This window comes from Pinus tabuliformis, chromosome Q (genome assembly GCF_031772625.1).
Source record: "Pinus tabuliformis cultivar Carrire ecotype Pingquan chromosome Q, CPIR1, whole genome shotgun sequence".
Lineage (NCBI taxonomy): Eukaryota > Viridiplantae > Streptophyta > Pinopsida > Pinales > Pinaceae > Pinus > Pinus tabuliformis.
The window spans coordinates 250,064,201-250,073,185 of record NC_142296.1 but is presented as its reverse complement, the minus strand read 5'-3'; positions in this window follow the sequence as shown (position 1 = coordinate 250,073,185).

Genomic DNA, 8,985 nt, shown 5'->3' with positions numbered 1-8,985 from the left:
CACTCTGAAATGTAAAAGGTTCATTGAGTGAAGCCCCTATGGAGCGTCCATGGCACAAAAAAATGTGAAACCTTCTATAAAAAGTTATTTAAAAGAAAAAACATCCTTAATTGAGAAAAAAGACCCATGACTTTGGACATGCAAGTGCGAAGAAGAGATAAAATCTGTGTTTTTGGAACCCCCTTGATGAGACCAGCAAACCTTGCACTAGGAAACCTTAAGCTAGTGAACCCTAACTTGGAAACCTTATCTAGGAAATCCCTAGTGAGATCCGTTGGGCAGGACAGTGAAAAAAATGAATCCGTGATGTAGAAACCGTATTGGTGTCAGCCCTTCAAATTTGGCAGCGGAAATGGAGAAAATTCTAGTAGGCATGGCCGATGTTGCCACCGGTCCTCTCCTGTCTAGAGCTGTGCCGCTCATACCATCATTTCCAAATACAAAAAGCATAACTATTAGGGCTTGGCATATGTCGCGGTAGTAGAGGAGTGATAGCGAAATAAACTTTAAAAAACTTTACCTGGTTTGTGGTTGGGAGGAGAGGATGGAAGAATGGTTGAAGGAAAGGAAAACAAGGCGATGTGCAGCATGGTGCGAGAAAACCCTATTGGTCTTGTCTCTTGTCTGTTTGGTGGCTTGACGGAGGTCAAGGGAAGCATGCGGTTCCATGCAGGTAGACCTACCGACTATGCTGGACGAGCTCTTCTCTTAGCCCAGGCAAACATCACAAATGTTGCAAGGTGGTGGGGAGGGTAGATGTGGTATGTAGGTCAATCGACAGAGGGTTCCGTTGACCGTCAGATGAGAAGGGAGGGCAAGTGTATGAAAGATGCAAAGAAAGGGATGGGCGGAAGCTGGAGGGTTGCGACGTTTCTGTCGAGAAAATTCATAGGCCAACATGGATTATATATATATATATATATATATATATATATATATATATATATATATATATATATATCTATATGTATATGTATATATCTATATGTATATGTATATATATATGTATATATATATATATATATATATGTATATATATATGTATATATATATGTATATATATATGTATATATATATATATATATATATATATATATATATATATATATATATATATATATATATATATATATATGTATATATATATATATATATATATATATATATATATATATATATATATATATATATATATATATATATATATATATATATATATATATATATATATATATATATATATATATATATATACTTTTAAATCAACTGAATTGCCTATTAATTGTTATGTATATCTGCGGTGGAAGTTGAATAGTTGTGTTTAGAAAGGCTCGACTTAGCTCTTATTTGTCCCTGCCTCCGGCATAGCAGGGACTATAGTGTTCGATAGGACGTTGACCGCCTATTAATTTAGGTTGACTAAGCGCGTTACTCAAATTTAAGCAAACTTTTTGGGTGGCCATATTGTCTCAGTAAAATTTAACCAAACTTTTCCAATGGACCTCTTATTGCAGAAGTCACAGGCCTCCAGGCAACATTACAATGGCTAATGTGACTTTATCCAAAGTTTTTTTTAATCCAAAAAAAACGAAGTTCTCTGTCCATAACATATCCAAAGTTTTTAGCTGGAGCCTCTATATCCAAAGTTTTTTTGTTGCCCCTAATTATGCTATGGCCTATCGTGTCACCACAAAACCTGTCTCGCCACCTACAGCCTCAACACCTGCCTCCTCCACATGTCGTCACAATCTTGAACGTGGCTTGGGCCGAGCCAAATACCACAATTGATCTATTCCGGGAGAGCTTCATTGCCAAATACCACGATTGATCTATTCCGAGAGAGCTTCATTGTGGGTGAAGGGACACAAGAATTGCCGAATTTTTTTCTCATTATTGCCATGGATGCAAAGGCCTACAACCGCTATCTCCAAATTCATTCATACTGCTACTCTATGAAGACAAGGGGTGTTGATTTCTCTACAGAGAAGTTGTTCATGTCTGAAGGTTACTTAAAGATTATGTGGAGGCAGTTTCGCTTCTTCGGAGAAATTTTGGAGCGTTGTTATAAGATTGCTTTTTCGGTAAGTATTTAAAGAATCCCTAGAATTTTGTATCCCCGCAATTTTGTATGCCTGGAAATTAAAGGATAGGAAGAGAGGCAAGACCATCTATCAAATTTTATTTTTGAAAGGCGTTGCCTGATGCACATGCAGAACAATAGAATGAAAATTGTGCATTTTAATTTATGGGCAGGTATGTTGTGCAGGCAAGCTATTATGTTGTTCTTGTAGCATATTGATTAAGTAGATGCAAAATAATTCTATTAGAAAGGAAATTATAAATGCTATTTGAAAGGGAATTATGCTTATAATACCTTTATCTGGCATAAAATCACATACAAAAAATGGCACTGGCTTTCCTGTGTTGATTCTTCCCATCACATATGTCTCCTACTTTATACATTGATCTGATTTTTGATGTAGGTATAGAGCCTTTTATTACACTATTAAACTGTGACTCGCCACAAGCTCTGGAGAATGAGTATGGAGGATTCACTATCTGAATTTTCTTCAAAGTCTTCTGAAAAACTGAGACATTTGATTCTTCCTTTTCTTCCACACATCTCCTTCGGGAGAAGGAGCCCCATCCTCTACTATTAAGTGCATCCTTACTGCATTCTGATTTTCTGCTTCTTTTCGTCTTTTCCTAGGATGTGATTTTGTCATTTTTCTCTCAGTGTGATTTGTTGTTTTTCTCTGAGTGGCATTGCTCAGAGACTGCCAACACCAGTGCCATGTAGCTGTTGAGGCTCCACCTGGGAGCTTCGCAACACATTGCTCATGTATTTGACTGTTGTCATGCCTTGGGATCAATCTTGTGGGCCCATCTTGTGACTACTTGTCCAGCGTCTATCATGCATGTTCGCTAAGAAGCAGCACCCAGCATTTAACTAGTAGACAGATTGTTGTTTTCTTATTTAGTTAAGAGGAAAAAAACAATTTTTCTATTAGATAAAGATATTTACCTAATCATGTGGCATATAACTAATATCAAACTAATGTGCTATGGGCAGCCTCAAAAAAATCCCATAGGGATTCACAGGATATAGCCCAAAGAATGGGAGTCATTCATCAAGTTGGCATATACAAAATAGGGATTCACCGGATATAGCCCAAACAATGGGAGTCATTCATCAATTTGACAGATACAAAATAAATGATACAGAGCACACAGGCCTGCATAATCCAATTGTGGGTAGCCTAAAAAAATCCCATAGGGATTCACCGGATGTAGCCCAAACAATGGCAGTCATTCGTCAATTTTCCAGACACAAAATACATGATATAGAGCACACAGGTCTGCTGAATAATCCCAGTAACAGGCAGTCAATACATTGAAAAACTATCTTCACAACCCATCAAGGATGGCACAAATCCTGCAAAAATACGCTGATAACAAAGACAACAGAAACCCCAAAAGGAGCAGAGGCAGGCTCCGAAGAGAAAGAGGCAACTCGAAAGAAACTGGTCAGCTAACCCAAATTCCAGTAACAGAGTGAAGGTTCTAGGAAAAATAAAAACAAAATAAAAGGGTCGTAAAGCCGAAGAGAAACCCGTGGCAGGGATGAAACAAGAAATGAACAGCTGGGCATGAACAAAGAAGTTGCAGATGATAAAAGAAACTCTTATCATGAGTCCAGGTATGCGGACCCTGGCAGCAAGACCCCGACAGCAAAAGAATAGTTCATAGGTCCTATTCAAAGGAATCGGCAGCAAACGCAGACATGTGCCATGAACCTTCTGATCTCAGAAATGGTTCTATGAACCTTCTAAAATATTCCTTCGTCTCGAATGCCATCTTCAAACATATGCCGAAAGCCCAAACATATGTGGGGAGCCCACTGCAAGCTTGCTCGCTAGAATTCTAATCCAAGAAGCCAGAGGCCATTAACGTCACAGAAATAACTAATGATGAAATTTCAAATGGTTTAGGGTAGATAAAATTTGCAGCTTTATATTACCGTTACGTGTAACACATGCACATATCATTTTATATTACTCTAGGCACCAAGAAAGCTTATGAGGATAAAATTACATGTTATTTGATTATGGCTACGGGTAATTCCAACTTTTCAAGGTTTAACAGGTGTTAGCAAATTATAAAGTATGATTAATTAACTGACACATTACCCTCTTTGTATATATTCCGACTAATATCAATAAAACAGAAATTAATTACATATATACCTAGTAAACAATGTGTGTCTATTTTATAGCTTTCATTGCCATTAAGATTTCATTCATATCTCTATCTATTTATAACGTTCGTTGCCATTAATATTTCATTCTAGGATGGATATATAACTGCGCGCACAACTCTCCCTGATAGGTAGAGCGTTAGCATTCATCTGCCTTCAATAAATTTCTTGTCAGCACCACCATCGTTTGACATTATCAATCTCTTATGCATTAAAATTTTCGAATTGAAAGGAAATTCCATCGTTTTCTTCTTCAGTAAAATCACAAGTAATTACAGTACAAAGAACAGAGGAAACAAGAGATGTAAATAAGTAGACCAGTGCTGGCGTTGGTGATCACGCAGGCCAAATTAGCAACGTAGATAATGTGAGAAAAAACACTGATCAATTTAGGGATGGGGATGTTGACAAATTAGCAGAAGAATGAGGAAACAAGAGATGTAAATAAAGAGACCAGTGCTGGCGTTGGTAATCACGCAGGTCAAATTAGCAACGCAGATAAGCTGTAATTAGTTTATTATTTGATTTCAGGCCCGACAGGGACTACCCCTGCTTGCGGATCTTGTTTATTTAAGTGGAAGTTGAAGAACATCAAAGTACTTTGTCGAAGCAAAATGTTTTTAATGTTATATATCTGCCCAATTTAATGCACCTATTTTATATATTGAAAACGTTTTATATGAATAAAAAAAATAATTTTATATTTAGATAGTTATATACTAGAGTTAAAAATCAAAATGTGGTGAACAAGATTGAGTGTCTTATGTATGAGAAGAGTATAGTGTATGAGAAGAGTATAGTGTCAACTGGAAAATTATTAGGCATTAATGGAGTTTCTGAAATTCAATTTTTTTTTTATAAATTACTTGCATTTAGTTATTGTATTTTTTATGAATTGTTTGCAATCAACAATTAATTTATTTATAAATAGATTGTTATTATGTGAAATGTATTTATTTATATGTTTATTGCATATTTATATTTTTTATTTCGGACAAAATATATATAGCAATATATATTTTTTAGTTTGTGTTGCTTGTTAATTACTTTATTTTTAATTAAAAATATATTTAATTATTTAAAAATAATTATATAAAGAAGAAGAAATGACACTTCATCAAAAGCATATCACCAAACTTAAATAAAAAAGCAAAAATCTGTAGTGAAATAATCTGATTTTTTTTAAATATTTTTACATTACATTAATATTTTCCTCTTACTTACATATTCAACTTTAATTAATATTAATTAATAAATAAATAATTGAATTTCATCCACTAAAACATCTATATTATTAACACTTTTAATATCATTTATATGAAGTATTTATATATTATTAAAATTTAAAATTTATAATAAATTATTTTAAAATATAAATTACAATAATATAAACTATATAAATTGGTACATATTTTCATAATTGAAAATTTATTAAATTAAATTTTAAATCATTAACTAATAATTTTTATAAATAATTTTTATTTTTTTATAAATTCATTAATAAAACAATAATATAAAATATGTTTTTGGAAAAATATATCCAAAAATCAGAAGTAATGACATTGATATATCAAAAGAGTTGTAGTTGTTACCTAAGTGTAAAAACAATGTTATTCCAAAAGAGTCTTAAATCGAATCCATATGACAAGACAAATCTAATATATATTTAACATTCAAACATTACCAATCAAACCAACTCTTAAAGTTATAATAACATCCCAAATCAAATTAACCCTTAATCACACACCACTTATAGATATCCCCAAAAAAATTAACCCTTAAAGTTATAATAACATCCCCAAACAAAATTAACCCTTAATCACACACCAAGATATCCAAAAACATTAAAAGGACTTGTTTAAGTAGGCCATAATTTTGCCGATGGTTGACTTTCTCTAGGAATTTAGTGGTTTTTTTTTAATATCTGGTAATTGGAGTGTTTAAATCAATATACACCAAATCAATCTACCCCTGACCATTGGGTCACTATTGAACAAAAATTGAATATCACAACTACAATAATTCACAAATTCTCAATATAAATTTATTTTAATTTTCTTATTGTGATGACCCCCGGAAAAGTGTAAATATTTAAATCTTACTGTGGTAAAAGACAGAATTAAGATAACAATGGAAGACTGTTTGTTTAAAAAAACCTTAGTAGTATTTCTTGCTATTTTATATGTGCACTAAAAGAATAATTATTCCAATAAAGAAATACTTATGATAGTGTTGGCAACTCCCGGGAGGGAATTGGAAAAGAAAGTCAGTTATCAAAACTGCAAATAACCACCTTCCCTAACTGGAAGGGTCTCCAGGGAAAAGGGAAGGGGGTTGGCAAAACTCTGGGCTGTAGAGACAGGCAGAGAGAGAAAAGAGGAAAAAGAAAACACGAAAAGACTAAGTCTGGTAAGGATCAGATAGTCGAGCACGAAGTGCAACCTTGCTGAGGATAGTGATCCGGCAAGAGGAAGCTTGGGGGGAGACTCTGGTCCTGGAGGACAAGTCTCATGGATGGGCGGTTAAACAAGCTATGCATAGAATCTGCAGGTGATTTACTAAGGGATTAAAGTATTGGCGGTGACCAGGTAAGTAAACTAAACCTTAAAGCATCTGAAAGTTATCTGTGTGTTATATAAGACATTGTTTCCTTGAAAATACAAATGTTACTACCTATTGCTGTACTAGGAGGTCTGCAAACGATTGTGACTCGGATACGATAAACTGTAGTACTTGTACCCGGAATAGGGAAAAGAGATAAGAACAGTGCGGGACAGAAACCTGGCGGTAGAGGTTACTGCCTCGTTGTCAACGCACTTAGAAAAAAAGATAAGATTAAAACCCCGACTGTGAACAGGATGGTAGAAAACTGTTTTCATGGGTAGTTTCTTTTTAAAAAAGAAGGGTTTTGTCAATATTAAGAGAAGCTATCAATAGTAGAACAGCGGTGTGGAATGACAATAACAATAACCCAAAACTTAATACACGAAAATAGTATCTTCCCGAGATTTGTACCGAACTCAGGAAATAAGGTAGGTCAAGAAAGAAGAATAAAACATAACCCTCAGAGCCGGGTAAGCTCCTGCGGTATAGAATGAGCTCCGCAATCATTTTGTGCATGGTGAGTACCCAAATGGGTGGTGTATACCTGAAATAGGACCGCACACCCGGAAAACCGAAAAACTCAAAGAGCAGGAATCGAAGCTTTATTGAGTTATCATTTAAGTAAATTTAAAAGAAGACCGAGCAGCAGCTAAACTGTTACACAAAGAGCTATCTCTTTTAAAAAAAAACAGTGATATATATATAACGAGTTACAGTGATATATATATAACGAGTTACAGTGATACATATATAACGAGTTAGGAAACCGATTAAACATCCAGACTCGCTGGTATAAACATATATGATCAATCATTCACTTACATACAGAAGGCATAGGGTCGAAACGACCGAAACAACTATTTTACCGTGATGCATGCGTAATTACTCATAAACATGTAATAAAAGACTTGCTGAACAAGCGTATACAAACATACGTAAATCTCTACCAAAACACCAGAAGAATAATCAATACATTTCCTGAACGGTGATCTATATTGCGAATCTGGGCAGTATTCGAGTGACAGAATCCATACAAATTCTTTTAAAACAAAGAAAGAGACTCGCAACTGATATGAAAATATAAATACAGAGTTTTAAGTCAAAATAGATACGGCCGCAAGGCTGTAACAGTCCAGTTTCCAGAAGCAAATGGGTCTAGAACCCAACATCTGTAACCAGAAGAGTCGCGTTTGAAATTTAACTCAAGATTCATATGCAATACACAGTTTTAAAACTACAACAATTCAAAGATTGAACTACAGTCTCATAAACTGAAAGCTTTCCAACCCAGAACCGTTGGAAGCGTTAGGGTTTCTCTAGAACCCATATCACGAAACCAAGAAGAATTGGAACAGGTCAATGAAGAACCTCCCGTCGCCATCTGCGTCCAACCATGGAAGAGTAAGGTTGGGGCTTCGGTCAGGCGCAGGGGTAACCCTCTGCCAATAGATAGAAGAACAAAAAGAAAGGGACATTTTTAACCCGGATTAAAATACATACAACAACAGAAAGTTGAAGGGTCGCACCTGTTGAACCGTCGGCATTCCATAACCTTGAAGAGGACCTCCCTGCCCGAGTCAATCTCAGAGGTGGACATCTACATTATGCATTAAACGACAGAGGATAATCGTTAGTCCTGATTTCCTAAGGGAAAAAACCAAGAGAACCAAAAAAACGATAAACTTAATAGAACCAAACTCATATGTTAACGACTGCAACACTTACCAGAAGTCATTTCGGATGTTTATAAAACACAGGACGGACGCTCGGCGATGAGGATGCGCGCTGGGCGGAGAGGGTAGGTGTTCGCTCGGCGCAAAGTCGTCAATCAATCCACTGACTGTGGCGGGGGGGGGGGGGGAGCGGAGAACAGCAGAGTCGCCGAGTTATGCCGGAAAGCTCGAAGAGTCGAGAAGAGGAAGGTTTATATAGCATCAACCTCCAGAAGTGATGTCAAGGGGGCATCTCCACCCTCCGATCCATTCTGGAACATCCTTACCGTCGATTGAGGCGGCAAAAAAAGAAGCGGTAATTCTCTAACCCCGAACCACACCCCTTCACGTGAACAGGCCGGCGGAATTTATTGTCGCGTCCATATGTCCAATGCTGATGGTGCCAGCGGT